At 40.9% G+C, this 16,145-nt stretch overlaps 1 protein-coding gene across 9 annotated transcripts in view; it reads right to left on the reverse strand.

The window, feature by feature from the left end:
• The window catches only part of DOCK9 (dedicator of cytokinesis 9), a 293,481-nt gene that overhangs the window by 185,173 nt on the left and 92,163 nt on the right, over positions 1–16,145 (reverse strand). The window lies entirely within an intron of this gene.

Below are 16,145 nucleotides of genomic sequence, written 5' to 3' on the forward strand. Positions count from 1 at the left end.
TACCCCCAGTACTAGGTGCTGAGAGGATCATAGTAAAAGTATAAGGTAGAGTATCTCTCCCTTCAAGGAACTTCACATCTAGCTGGGAAGGCAAGAAGAACAGACATCATAAGTGATAAGTTAATAAAATTAAGAGAGAGATGCACAAAAGCACGGGAAAATAGCTGGATCACCAACCTATGGTTCAATGGTGGTTTAGTAGCACCCAAAATATGTGTTCCTAAAAGTCTGTATTTTTATTATTTCCTCACATTTAACAGTGGAGTCTTTTTTATCTCTTGGGAAAAATTAAAACAGAGGTATTAAGGGATTTGTCTAAAAGTTATGTGGAAATGAACATTAAGGGGGGGATCAAGTATTACTCTGTACTTCATGGATACTGCAGAGCTTCTCCTAGTTACTCTATTTCCTCAACATCAGGGAAGATTTAGTAACAGTAGACAACAAGCAGCAGCAGCAGCAGCAGCAGCCGTAGCAGAAGCAGTAGCAGCAGCAGAAATAGTAGTAGTAGTAGTAATAGCAGTAGCAGTAGTAGTAGTAGCAGCAGCAGTATTCAGTCAGTCAACAACGAGAGTAGTTATCATGTAGCAACAATAGGTGCCAGAGGAACTCTATCCTGGGAAATAACATAAACTATTATACAAGTCACAGGTACAAGTCTCCCACTTTCCAGACAAAGGAACGCAGCCAGGAGGGCTCAGAGGAGGCAGTGGGGAGAACTGAGATGCCACCCAGTCCCCGCACGGCCGCCTCCCTCTCCCAGCACCTGCTGCAGCTGCTCTACTTCAAGAGTGAAGCTGAAGCTGGGTCTCTGCCACTTGAACACCAGGAACCCTTCTGAGTGTGAATATCAATTATGTAATGATCTCAAGGGATCAATGAGTCCATCAAATAAATTAATGGCTTCTATAATTTTTTTTAAACTACCCAATCTCTCAACCTTGGGTAGTCTTTCAGGGTTAATAGAAGTCCTCCTACCAAATCTGTGTTCCAAAATAATATTATCTATAAATTTTAAAAATCTTTCTTTGTAAAGTTACAACAGAAAAAACCCAGTAAGAAAAAACTCTCACTTACGTATAGAGTTGAAATTACAGTAAAGTAAAAATTTAGGAATGTCCTACAAATCAGAGAAGAAAGGATGAAGCCACAAGCACGAAACAGACTAACTGAGCCTTAGTAAAGGACAGCCCAACCAACAACTCAGAAACCTTTTTGAAATGGTTCAAGAAGTTCTAAATAGTCCAGTTCTTCCTCAAATCCCCATCGCCATTAAGCCATCAGAATGTCTGGGCATTAATAAGAGAAATGCTATTCTATTTGTTATTGTTGTTTGAGGCAGGGTCTTGCTCTGTAGTCCAGGCTGAGTGCAGGGGCACGATCATGGCTCACTGCAGTCTTGACCTCCTGGAGTCAAGGATCTTCCTGCCTAAGCCCCTCAAGTAGCAGGAACTAGAGGTGTGAGCCACTGTGTTCAGCCTACCCTATTTGTTGGGTCTCAATACCCTGGTATTCTGTAAGGAATGAGAAATGAACTTTAAGATATTTATTTAACAAACACGGTAAGTGCTGGCTATGGCCCATGCCCTGTTCAAGCCCTACAAAGATTGTTTATTTAATCTTCATAACAACTCTATGTAATACTGTTATCCCCATTTGACAGATGAGGAAACTGATGCCCAGAGACGTTAAATACTTGCAGAACGTTATACAGAGAGCAGGGGCAGTATGGATCCAGTGTACACACGCTTAACCATGACACTATGTTCAAACTGCTAAAAGGCACAATACCAATCATCAGTCAGCAATTAAAGACAGCAGCATCTGGCTTTAACTCTATCATGGGAGTGAAGAGGTAAAAAGGTCTTTAGATGGTCTTTAAGTGCCTTGTGCAAAGCAGGCATTCATTTGATGGTAACTACTGTATTGTTGCTATTCTCATTCCAACCTGAAGAAATTAATTTTAGTCTTAAACTCAGGGCTTTTGCTGTGTGATCTAAAATGACAATTCCACCAATCGTGTTGCTATCACACATTACAAAGCGCTTCAGCAACTCAGCATCAACCATTCTTCCCTCTCTATGGCTTGATTATGACAACTGCCTTCAAATATTCATCTTGAACCCCCCCATGTTCATGTCATGAGCCAGGCCTTCTTCTTGAAGTTTTTCTATATTTTTCAAAATGGTTAGCAATGAGTTTATTTTTGTTTTATAATCAAGGAAAACACTTTTAATTCACTCTGAGCTTCCAAGTAGCCAGGACAAAAAGGAAAACATGATCAGTTCCATAATTTATATCATCAAAAGGAGAAAATATATCAAGTTGTAAAGCAAGTAATTTGTTTGATTTTTTTTTTTTCAAGGCAGGTTTTGGCTCTGCTGCCCAGGCTGGAGTGCAGTGGTGCAATCTCAGCTTACTGCAACCTCCACCTCCTGGGCTCAAGCAATCCTCCCATCTCAGCCTGCCAAGTAGCTGGGACTACAGGCGCATGCCACCACACCCAGCTAATTTTTGTATTTTCTGTAAAGACAGGATTTCACCATGTTGCCCAAGCTGGTCTCAAACTCCTGGGCTCCAGCGATCCTCCCACTTTGGCCTCCCAAAGTGCAGGGATTATAGATGTGAGCTACCATGCCTGGCCCAAGCAAGTAAAAAATTTTTTAAATGCCTCACACACAGATTATGTAAAGGGGGACCATCAATGTACAATGTACAAGGCTGGCAATGTGTTTATAGGAAATGCAGCGACAAAATTCACATAGCTGTTTCCTACTACCATCTCAGAGCAATATACTGAAATCCAAGATTGAGAACAGCAATTCTGAGAGCAAGGCAGTCATTTGAGTCCACCGCCTTCCAGCTGGCCCACCTTATGAAAGAAGCAAACCCTGAGGGCGTGGAGGAGCGAAGAAACTGCTGTCAGCTTTCCCATCACACAACTTCTCAGGCAGTGCTGGCGCTCTCCCCTGCTCACTTAGGACAGACCAACACTTTTGGAATCTGACTGTCAAGGAGAGTCACACGGCACCGCGTTTAACCTCAGATCCCAAGCCTCCAAATGGGATGTGGTTTCTCCAAAGGGCTCATGAGATTGATGTGTGAGGACATGAGGATGACATCCGGTTGGTGCGGCCACTAGAGGAAATGCCATTTTACCAGGACAGGAAGTAGGTGGCCACATTTTCCTTTACAACATTTCAAACAACAAGGTGTATGTCCGACCCCCGATTCAACTTCCACAAACCTGCACTGAGCTCCTACCATCTACTAACCTTGAGTTCCTTCACATGCCAGCTTGTTTAACCCACAACAAACACATCTATGAACACGTATGAAAGGTATAGAGTTTCAATGTTAAAAGAGAATGTTGTAAACCCTGTGGGGAAGAGGAAGGCTTCAGAAGCAGGAAGGAATGAATGCTTCTGTAATGGGGTTCAGGTCTCAAATTTTAATATGTACACAAATTTATTATACAGCTTGGGTACTCAAAACCATGAAAACCTCACAAGAAATTTAAGAAATGTTCCAAGGGCAATTTGTGACTCAACGGAAAGCTAACTTTAAATGCAAAACTCCATCTTCCTCTTCCACCCATAAGATGGACTTCCATCACACTCTGATTAGTGGAAGGAGTGACTCTCTCTGTACAGGGAACTGCTACCCATGCCCAAGACCCAGTTTAAATATCACCTTCCCCAAGAACCCCTCCAGCCAGAATGAATCAGCTCCTTCTCAGTTAACCCTCTGAGCACTACTTTTTACCTCTATTATGGAGCTTTTCAGAGTTTACCTTTTATTAAGTTTGCCCTGGTAGAAGAACCCTTTAGTGAGACTGTTAATTCACTGAGGGCAGGGACTGTATCTTAACCACCTTTGAGTAGCCTTAGGGACTAAAAGCACTCACAATGTATTTGCTGAACTGAATGCTGATAGCAGGTTTATCATCTTTGACCCTAAAGTGAAATGGTGTATTTGTAAAAATATGCAAACATTTTCATTTGTTAAGGGCCCAAATTAAGGCAGAAGCTTTCAATTGCTCGAAAATAAAAACCCAACAATAGTTTATTCATAAATCAAAACCCAACAATTTTCGCTACTACTAAAAATAAAAATGTTCTTTTCTCCCAGGTAAGAAAATTTTATTCTACAAAATTTGCTAGATGTTTTTTGAGACCAAGTGTATTTGAAAACAGTAAAACTAAAGTTTTAAAATGTACAAATAAATGTGTTTTTAGCAATAAATCTATATAAATTTTGAAACTATAGATACTGTAGCTAACCATAGCTAATAACCATCTGAGGAATAACAATACAAGGAATAAATCAATTATCTCAACCTAACAGAAGTTATTTACTGTCTTTATTAGGGGTTCTTGGCATATCAGAAGGATACTTAAAATATAACAATAAAGGCAAAAGAAAATATGTATACACACACATATGTACACCTATATTACTTATATACGTGTACCTGTGTATACTCCAAAGTTATCATTCCTTTTCTCTTGTTCTGGGGAAGTAGAAACAATAAGTAGAAATAAAGAAAAAATGCAAAAGAAAACAAATGACTAAAGATTTTCCACAGTATACTGTTGCTGGTCAGCTTGCTGGCCAAAGAAAAGGTGGCACAAAAATGATCTGCCCTTCTGCAAAAGACAAAAGCATGATAGACGGCAAGAGAGGCAGCAAAACAGAGAACAGAACACCACTGCAGGCAACCGATTCAGGGAGTGAGGCAGGAAAGAGCCAGCGAGGGAGGAGAGAAAGCTACAGCAAGAGAAGATGTGGCGGCAGCCAGTGGTGGGAGGGGGAGTTTCTTGACCACAACGCTTAGGGCCTCTTAGAAGAGTTAATACAGGAAAAGATACATCTGATATAAAGTCTCATGCCCTCCTCAATTATTATTATTATTATTATTATTATTTTTTTTTTTTTTGAGATGGAGTCTCACTCTGTCACCTAGGTTGGAGTACAGTGGCATGACCTTGGCTCATTGCAACCTCTGCCTCCTGGGTTCAAGTGATTCTCCATTCTCAGCTTCCCAAGTAGCTGGGATTACAGGTGCCCACCACCACGACTGGATAATTTTTGTATTTTCAGTAGAGACAGAGTTTCACCATGTAGGCCAGGCTGGTCTCGAACTCCTGACCTCAGGTGATCCACCCGCCTCGGCCTCCCAAAGTGCTGCGATTACAGGTGTGAGCCACTGTGCCCAGCCTCCTCAATTATTTTTTATCATTACAGATTTAATCAAATAGTCACAGAAATGTAATCCACATTATCACTTAGTCTAGTGTTTCTTAGCCCAGAATCCAAGGCTGAATGTTAAGGAAGGTGGTCCACAAACCCTCTAAAATTACATATGAAATTGTGTGTCTGTGAGTTTCCTAAAGAGAGGCCAAGGGAATTCACCTAATTCTCAGAAAAGGGACCAATGGAAGGTCCTTCACTCATAGAACAAGGAGACCGAGGTCTGCAGTGAGGAGCTAGAGAGCCAACCAAAGTTCTGTGGTAAAAATCTCTTCCCATGGGCAGGTTCACATTCTATTTAAGGAGGGGTAACAACAGGAATTTAAACATCAGGCATGAGGTAAACAAACAACCAGTGGATGCCAATCAGCAGTGTCAACATGTGCACAGTCTACTCACTTGTTGACACAAGTCAGTAAATGGATCATTTGAAGCCTAATGCCAGTTGGACAACTCGAAGTCAGTAGTTGTATCTCCAAAACAGGGCAAATAACATAACCAATAAAAACTGTTTTCTAAGAACTTTAAAGGACATTGAGAAAATGCTCACACTATCACACACACACTAGATTAAAAAAATTAGAACAGACTGTAACTACTGATTACCTCTGTTATATGGTACAATTAGTGATTCTTTTTCTCTCTAAAGTCTTCTATATTCTGCAAGTTTTCTTCAAAAGATTTCATCACTTCTTTAGTCAGAAATCAGTGAGCTGGATTATGAGATAATGGTATAGAGGAAGCTCATGCTGGGGTTCTAGCCCCTCACTATGCCCCACAACAGCTGTGTGACATTAGAAAAAGTCACTTCACCGCTCTGGGCCCCACAAACTTTACCTGTAAAATGAAGGACTTACATCAAAAAAATCTTTCCAGCTCTATATATCTATAATATTAAGTATGAGAACTTTCCTTATTGATGATATCTGGGGAAAAACAAACCACTCAATGGAATGCACTGACCTACTATATACAAAAGAAAAACACAAAGACAAAAAGTGGGTACCTTTCTAAACATGTCAGATTCTCATTTCCAACAGAGCAGGAGCTGAGCCAAGGAGCCAGCAGACAACAAGAACTATAACAGAACTATAACGTGCTATCAGTGAAGAAGACTATGGGGGTGGAGGGGTGGGCAGGGAGTGGTGGGGCCTGCACTCCCAGCTCTGGGAAAACCCACAGCACTGGCACAGCAGGGGGCAGTCCCTAAAGAAACCTCTGTTTCCAGGTGAGGAAGCTAAGATGGGAGAGTCAGGCTGACGAAGGACACATCCCACTGTTTAGAGAAGGCTCTGTCTGCAGCCATGGAAGGTTTAAAGAAGCTTCTCAGTAAAGACAGCCCCACCCCCACCTGTAACATCCTCCCCCATTTCCTGGCCTTCATTTTTCCACAGGCTCTATCACCATCTGGCATCCTATTCCACTTTTCTTATTTAATGTCTGTCTAACCTTCCCTACCCCCGGGTAGAAAGCTCCACGAGGGCAGCATTTTTGCCTGTTTTGTTCGTTGCTGTGTCCCCAGGTCCTAAAACACTACAGGTGCTGAGAAAATATACATTGAATGAATTTACTGAAGGGTCAGGATCCTCTCAGTTTGGAAATGGAGCTGTTAAGCTCTGGACACCAATGGTTTTTCTGTAAACTATCAATTTATTTTTATCGTGATAACAATAATTCAGTTAGCTAATGTCAATAATTTATTTTAGAGATGGAAACTTACAAAGCCAAGAGAAACATAATGTGCCTGGGATTTTTCTCAGGAAACTAAACTCCTGGTATGGGTTACCAAAACCTGGCCTCAACCTTGTTTCGCGTGATCTGTGACTGTTTTATCTCCCTTCCTCAGCTTTGAGCGCTGGGTGAGGAGGGCAGGGGGCTATTCCCCTATCCCACCCCACGCCCAGCACAGTATTGTGTACACAGTAGGCAATCCATAAATACTTGCTTCTAGAATAAATGATGAAGCTGCCTCACTTTGGTATGATTTATCACAGGAGTTTACAAGCTAGAATTTTCTCACTTTCCTCACTACATCACAAATGCTGAGGTTAAGGGCCAGAGAATGTATTCTTCATGAAAAACATGATCAAAACTTTTTAAAAAGTGCTCAAGTTTTCCTTTCTAAATAAAATGCATCATCCAAGTATAACTGAAGGACAAATGTTCTTTTGTTCACTTCTCCCCTCTCCAGCTCCCAAAGCACCCTAGTGGAAAACACAAATTGCCGCCCTTCAAGTTCATTGGTTTTGTAGACCTTATATTTGTACGTTAAACTTACTTAAAGCAAGTTCCTTCAGTGCTTACACGGTGCAAAGCTGGTGGACCATCTCAATTTATAGGTGATGGAGATGGACCAAGCTAGCAGGAGTCGCAGCGTCACAGTTCACAGCAATCAGCTATCTAGCATGGGGGACAGAGGGGACAGGCCGCCAGGCCAACTCGAGTCCTACTTCTGCAAAAAGGAACACACTCTCAGGTTACAAGGGGAAAGTCCACTAGAAACTTTACAAAGGGAATTGCAGCATTTCCCCTAGCACTTCTGGCTGAATTTAGCTTGCATTTAGAAGACAATGACCACGTATAGTAATAACGGCTCCCCAACAATCATCTGGAAGTCCCCTCTTCTAAAAAGCAATAGGTTATATCCCTTCCATAAAATAATATCATCAGCAGCAAAGATGATGTATCCCTTTCTCATCCTGCTGCCTAGAGGAGGGCCTTCTATTTCCTCCAAGCTCACTGTAACCGATTTCCTATGTGAACTTAAGAGACTGCCAAGAAATAGAAAACACTGCCAGATAGTTTTAGGGGCTCACACATTGTTATTCCTGGGCCACACATCCTAAGAAGTCAAACTTTTCCCCCTGGGTGCTTGTAAAATATATAAGTAAACTAAATTAAACTTATTCACAGGTAGATATGCTACAAATAAAGGTGACTAGAGTTGGAGATATAAACATGGCAGGTGAGGAGGGTGAATGCTAAGGAAGGCCATCAAAGCCTCCCTTCTCTCTGCTGTCAAATCAAAGCACACATCATATAACTTAGAAGTAATCTTAGTCTGTTCAGCAGCTTTATTAAAAGACCAAAGGTCGCTGCAGCACCATCACCATCTTCACCACCACCACCGCACCACCAATGGGTTTCTGTTACATTTCCAAATAACTTCCAAATTGCTTAAAGATTTGATTTTAAACGTTCTCATCACAAAAAAATTTATTAAAGTGTCAGGCGATAAATATTAGCTTGATATAATCATTCCACAATGTAAACGTATCAAAACATCACATTGTACCCCATAAATATATACAATTATTTGTCAATTAAAATAAAATTTCAAAAAGAATTATACATGCAACACAACGGGTTTCATCTTCCCCTCTCGAACAAAGAAAAAAACTCTTCTAAGAAAAGTGTGGTTAAAAAAGACAGTGAGACGTTTAATCAAACTCTGAAAACTGGAACACTGGTGGATATGAACATTCCACTGGCCCATCTACAAAGAGCTAGGTCTTAAGCCTTTCTGTCATTTCAAAAACAGGAGGTTAAATACAAAACAAGTGAGGTTTACAATGTTACATAAGCATTTAAGAACTCTCCAGACACACTCTTCCATTTATGCTTTGCCAAGACCTAAAGCTAGAAGTCAATACTTTATTATAACTGTGCCACGGGTGAGCAAGAAAAACATTTAAGGGACCCCCGCCCCCCTGCACACACATTTGACATACATCCTTATTCAATTTAGTTCAATTTAACCCTTGATGCTCTTATGAATTAAATAGCTTATCAAAAGTTCACAGTTTCTATGCTTTGGAGTTATGTTCCAAAATTAACATAACTGGTAAATAATAGATCCGAGTATTATTTTTAAGTTTTATTTCAAACATAATTTTGTCTCCTTTTTGAGCATGTATCTCCTTTGGGAGAGCCACAGAAAATATTGGAGAGTTGTCTAAGGCCTGAAACCATTAGAAGATAACAGCATATAAATTTTTAAAAAAAAAATTTTAAAAAACATTAAATTAAAAAAAATTAATGTTAACAGTAGTGTGTCTGAAATGTGAAACAAATGGCTTTTATTTTCCCTTCTTTCTACTTATCTGTATTTTTAAAATTTTCCTTTAAAAGTATGAATTACTTTAGGTACTTTAAAAAAAATTTTAAAGCTATTTATTACCACTTGGGAAATATTTTAAAATAATGTCCAGGAAAGTAGCAAATGCTTGCAGGGTGCTTCCTTCAGAGCTGGGACCAGAGGCAGGTGAGCGAGGTATTCATTTCGGGAACAAAATATACAAGGGCACTAAAAACTCAGTAATTGAGATACTATTTTAATGAAATACTTAAATTTAAAAATAATACCTTCCAAAAGCCATGATAAACAGTCAAAACTTGAAATAAAGATAGGAACAGTATTCCAGGTTATTTTCTTTTGCCTCAAGTTCCAGTGATACTGGGATAAGCACTGTATCTGGTCCTCTGTCCACCCTGAGACAGGTCTCTTATTTTACAAAAGAGGAGAGCGAGACACAGAAGTTAAAGAACCGGTTCAAGGTCACAGCTGTCACGTGGCAGAACTACTTTAAACAGATTCTTTAGAGGTAATTTTTACATTCCTTGACCAGAGAGACAAAATCAACACCCATTTTTAAAGGTACAAGTGACCAGATCTTCAAATACCATCCACTGTAACTATAAAGACTTAAAACTCAAGCTCAACGTTCTTCTTCTTTAGAAGATAAGCAATACAACAGGGCAATCTGGGCAAAGGACCCAAACCCTACTGTATTGAAACCTTTTTTATTTTATTTTCTTGTGCACACATAAATGAAGCTCCTCATGGCTGAAAAGTATTGAGCAGAGGGAGGAAAAGAGGAAATGCAGACGCAAGAACAGGGATTCCTCCTCCCACATTAATTCCCCTGTGAAAGAAGTGGGGAAGGATCTGGAGATTTCACTCCCAGGGTAGGACAGCATCCCCACGTACTGAACTGCAACCACTGGCCCGGGGCCACCCTTCAGCCACTGTCTTCAGGGCTGACACACCCTGGCCCTTCCTCACCACTCCCTGCCTCAAACCTTTGCAGTAAGAACACTATGTTGCCTCATGAAGCCTCATTTCATGTCTCCAGAAATGCTGTCAATCTGCAGTGTTTGCCCACCTCTTCCTGATCTTAACCTGTCAAATGCCTACTCACCTTGGAAGGTTCTCCTCTTTCATGAGGCCCTCCAGAATATTCCATCCCAAAGAATATTTTCCTCCTTGGTACTCCAGCAAAAGTGAGGTGAAGCCAAGAACCCCTGTCTTGTAAGGGTTGCCAAACCTAGTTCTGCCTCAAGTCATATTGGGAGCTTGAAAATTAATAATAATGATGATGATAATAATAATAATACAGATTCCAGGACCTCACCCAGAACTTCTGAATCGGAATCCTGAGCTGAGGCTCAAGGATCTGAATTTTGCACAACTCCCCAGGTGAGACCTACGCTGCAGGCTTTTACCCACCCATGTTTCGGAATCACTGATCTTAATATAACTTAAGATACAAGAAGAACACCCACAATGTTTAACCACAGATCCAAGAGGCAAGGAAACATGAATGGGTTCCCAGAAATATCTCTGCACAGATATAACACATATGAGGGTATTTGGCTGAAAGTGAGAGGTGGAGTGGGGTAGAAATTGAAGCCAAAAGTTTACCATCCTCCACAGGACAGAACACACACCTTAGCCTTATTCCAAATGCCATGGTAGACATCGACTCATTAATGACCGATCATTTTCTATTTAACTGACATTTTTAGAAAAAAGAAAACTTTGTATAGGGTTCATACTATACAAAATCTTAGAATCACCATTCCCCCTCTTCCCCCACTCCTCCTTCCACTCTCAAGTAAAATGCCTTTCAATTTCAAACCAATAAGAAAGGGTCTACAGAGCAGTACAGTATTCACATATCTTTCAAATATTTGTAATTATGTGATCACATATTGAAACACTTGCTTAGCAGTATACTTTTCCAGAACAAAACCAACCCTAGTGTTCTGCTGCCTACAATTCAGTCACAAACGCCTTAGTTGCTCACAGCCTCAGTTACAAGCTCTTGAAATTCAAGTTCAAATGTTTGACCATCATAGGATGGTAACTAAAAGCAATGAACCAATCTGTTTAGAGAAGAATAAAGGCATTTCTAAGGTTTTCCTTTCTCTCCACCATAAGATGAAAAAAAATGCAGAAGTCACGTCTTCCGTATGCATTCTTCACAATTCACTGCAATGAAAATAAAGCCCCATCCAGTGTTACAGACTTAATGTACTATTATTTTCCTTTTAAACAGAATCTGTTACTCAGACACTGTATTGATATAACTTTCGTGAGCTTGTCTGTACCCTGGTATAAGACTTGAAGAAAAGACGGTAAAATGAAAAATCTTTTATTATTATTATTATTATACTTTAAGTTTTAGGGTGCATGTGCACAATGTGCAGGTTTGTTACATATGTATCCATGTGCCATGTTGGTGTGCTGCACCCATTAACTCATCATTTAGCATTAGGTATATCTCCTCATGCTATCCCTCCTCCCTCACCCCACCCCACAACAGTCTCCGGAGTGTGATGTTCCCCTTCCTGTGTCCATGTGTTCTCATTGTTCAATTCCCACCTATGAGTGAGAACATATGGTGTTTGGTTTTTTGTCCTTGTGATAGTTTACTGAGAATGATGGTTTCCAGTTTCATCCGTGTCCCTACAAAGGACATGAACTCATCATTTTTTATGGCTGCATAGTATTCCATGGTGTATATGTGCCACATTTTCTTAATCCAGTCCATCGTTGTTGGACATTTGTGTTGGTTCCAAGTCTTTGCTATTGTGAATAGTGCCGCAATAAACATACGTGTGCATGTGTCTTTATAGCAGCATGATTTATAGTCCTTTGGGTATATACCCAGTAAGGGGATGGCTGGGTCAAATGGTATTTCTAGTTCTAGATCCCTGAGGAATCGCCACACTGACTTCCACAATGGTTGAACTAGTTTACAGTCCCACCAACAGTGTAAAATTGTTCCTATTTTTTTTTAAGCAAGTTTTGTTTGGCAGCATTTTACAATTGAGACTATGTTAAATAACACGTTCCCCAACAACTCATTTTGAAATAACTGCAGCACATACTACTACAGCTTATAGCTATTCATTAATTTGGGGAAAAACATGAGACTTCTAGATTAATTACAAGAGACTTAAGGCGACCACAAGTGCTGGTGGATTTGCTCCCCAAGGCTGGTGTGCCACCTCCATGTTTCCACTTACCTCAGGGACACACATCCACAAAAATGAGGACAGACAATCCCATGGTCAAGTTCTTTTCAGCTCAAACTCTGCAATTCAGCAATACATATAAGCACCCCAGTTAATGGGCTCACTTTATCCTTCTACTATACTAATTTTGTCATACTCTATGCGACCCAGCACTTATCACAAAAGAGAACACCTTAGGACTCTCACTAAAGTAGTCAAAAGAACCAACAGGAATGCTCTCCTGTATTTACTCATTAATCCATTCATTAATGGATGGATTCATGCATTAAATTCCTTCCCTGCTCAATCACTCAGCAAGCATTTCTTAACCACTGAGCGCTGCACAAGGATTGGGAAATAAGGAACACACAATCTAGTTCAAGAGTACGATGTCTGAAAGTGGACTAAAAGGGATGCAAACAATTTTTTTTTTTTTTTTTTTTTTTTTTTTGAGATGGAGTTTCGCTTTGTTACCCAGGCTGGAGTGCAGTGGCATGATCTCAGCTCACCACAACCTCCGCCTCCTGGGTTCACGCGATTCTTTGCCTCAGCCTCCCCAGTAGCTGGGACTATAGGCATGCATCACCATGCCTGGCTGATTTTTGTATTTTTAGTAGAGACGGGGTTTCACCATGTTGGCCAGGCTGGTCTCGAACTCCCGACCTCGTGATGCTCCTGCCTCGGCCTCCCAAAGTGCTGGGATTACAGGCGCGAGCCACCGCGCCTGGCCGCAAACAAGTAATTTCAATAACAAGTGTGACAGGAGTAGCTAGACCTGTGCTGGCCAATATGCTAGCCACACGGGGCTACTTGAGATGTGCCTAGTTGAACCTGGATGTGCTATATACACTGGGTTTCAAAGACTCTGTGTGACAAAAAGAATGTAAAATATCTTGAGTTTTTTTATTGATTACTTATTGAATAATATTTGAATATACTGGGTTAAATAAAATATATTAGTAAAACTGATTTTATCTGTTTCTTTTTATGGTTTTTAACATAGCAGAAAATATAAAATTATATATAAATATAAATTACATCTATACATATATTAAAATATTATATTTTTAGTGGAGAGTGTTGGACTAGACAATCCCCAATCCTGTCTCTTCTTCCTAGGCAGTCGACTTTCCAATCTCCTTGGCAGTGAGGCTGAAACTATGTCACTAGGTTCTGGCCCAAGAAAAGAGTAAAAAATAATAATAATAAGGTCGCAGAGTCCAGGCACAGTCAAGGAACATGCTGCTTGATCATCCTTGCTTTCTCTCCACCTGTGGGGCCACTGGATGCAGGGAATCTGGAGGAGCCTGAGGCCCTGGCTACACAGGAGCCACAGAGGTAAGAAGCCAGGCTCCTTAATCATCACATGGAAGACCACTGCATGTACACCTGGTGGGATCATGTCACACATGAGAAATAAACCTGTACAGTATGAAGCTACAGCAGTTAGCCTACCCTGCCTAACCAATATAGTGAAAAAAACATGCCACAACGGTAGGGATGGCTGACTACCTGCTGAGGAGTTATCAGGATAAGCTTCAGGAGATGAGGTGCTATTTGAATGGTGTCTAAAAGGTGGTGGTTCCCAAACTCTATCATGTCAGGATCATTTAGAGAGCTTGTTAAAACAGCCCACTGGGCCCTCTTCTGATCCTGTCTCAGAAGATCCAGCTCAGGTGGTCTATGTGGGAGTGTCAGCCCCTTAAGGGCACACCGATCTCCCCCAGGCCCTCTTCGGAGCTACGATGAGCCTCCCCTCCCAGCTTCCCTTCAGTTGGGTAGGTCCACTCAGTGGGTCTGGAATGCAGCTGATATGGTTTGGCTCTGTGTCTGAACCCAAATCTCACCTTAAATTGTAATAATCCTCATGTGTCATGGGAGAGATCCGGTGGGAAGTAAGTGAATCATGGGGCCAGGTTTTTCCCCTGCTGTTCTCATGAGTAAGTCTCAAGAGATCTGATGGTTTAATAAAGGGGAGTTCCCCAGCACACCCCTCTTGCCTGCTGCCACATAAGACGTGCCTTTGCTCTTCCTTCGCCTTCCACCATGATTGTGAGGCTTCTCCAGCCATGTGGAACTGTGAGTCCATTAAACCTCTTTCCTTTATAAATTACAGTCTCAGGTATTTCTTTATTAGCAGCATGAGAATTGACTAATACAGCAGCTGAGAATCCACAGCTCTGATGCTGCTGGCTCAGGGAGCAAACTTGAAAAGCAAAGTGTTAAAGAATAAGCAAGATGTTCTGAAGCAGTGAAGAGAGTAAAAGGTGTTCAAGCAAAAAGGAAGTACATATCCAGAAAGGTGTGGAAGTCTGAAAGAGCATGGTGTGTTTGGGAAACAGCAAGAATTTAGGTGAAGCAGCACCCCCAGCGTGGGAAAGCAGGAGAAAAAGCCAGAAGAGTAGGTGGAATCAGAATGAAGACAGCTGCAATCTGTAGTCGGGAGTTTGGACTCTGCCTCCTCAATGAGAAGTGTAAAACACAGCCTCTTTTCCACAGCATATGCAGTAATAAAAATAATTACTCTAAAGTAAATATGGGTATCTTGTAGTTAATACTTCAATTACCGGCACAATTCCTGGGTAAATGACAGGGGCATAATATGGTAACTTGATCATTACGGACTCCGTATGAAACTCCAAATTCCTAATTCTCAGATTCTCTACCCATATATTGTTATCTCATTATGTGACATGAGAAACAATTTAAGCAGAGTAACATTTGCCTTCAAATTTACTTCACAGCAGCCTTTGAGAGGTAGGAAATTTTTAAAATTGTTCCTAGAAAGAGGTGTATAATTTATATGAGAGTGTCTATTATTTTAGGTGGCTGTCTTGGAGAGAAGCAATCAGAAATAATAAACCACGATAAAGAAAGGAAGATTGATGGGCTTGTGATCAGTGAAGGAAGGCAGTAACTATGGAAAACAATATGTCTTCACTAGGAATACTTTCCAGTAGTTCAATCCCGCTATTCAGGACAGACCAAAAACAAAAAAGCATTTCCCAACTCACCAAAAGGATTAAAAGCCAGATGTTAGTATCCTCTGAGTATCTGTGAAATACGGCAGTGGGCTAGATAACCTCTAAGATCACTGCAAACAATATTCTACAAGCCACAGCCTAGTTTATGACTACATCAGATTTCCATGTCCACCGCAAGTGTGTGAACAGACAGGCAACATAACCAGGCTAGAATGGACAGCTAAGTGCAAGATACTGACACAAGCCTGCTGCCAGTGCTGAGTCCAAGTGAATGCTGGGGAAAGAATTTAGGAAGTGTTTTTGTCTCTAAAAATGCTAAGAGGAAAAGTTCTCTTCGAGCTAAATATATTTATTCGCTCCATATAGAAATCTAATAGTCCCTTTTGATCATTTAGAGGGAACAAAATAATTAAAAGTTTGTTTTGGCCAGGCGCAGTGGCTCATGCCTGTAATCCCAGCACTTTGGGAGGTCGAGGCGGGCGGATCACAAGGTCAGGAGATCAAGACCATCCTAACATGTTGAAACCCCGCCTCTACTAAAAATACAAAAAATTAGCCGGGCGCGGTGGTGGGCACCTGTAGTCTCTGGAGGCTGAGGCAGGAGAA

The sequence above is a fragment of the Hylobates moloch genome, unplaced genomic scaffold (genome assembly GCF_009828535.3).
Source record: "Hylobates moloch isolate HMO894 unplaced genomic scaffold, HMol_V3 SCAFFOLD_4, whole genome shotgun sequence".
In the NCBI taxonomy this organism is placed as follows: domain Eukaryota; kingdom Metazoa; phylum Chordata; class Mammalia; order Primates; family Hylobatidae; genus Hylobates; species Hylobates moloch.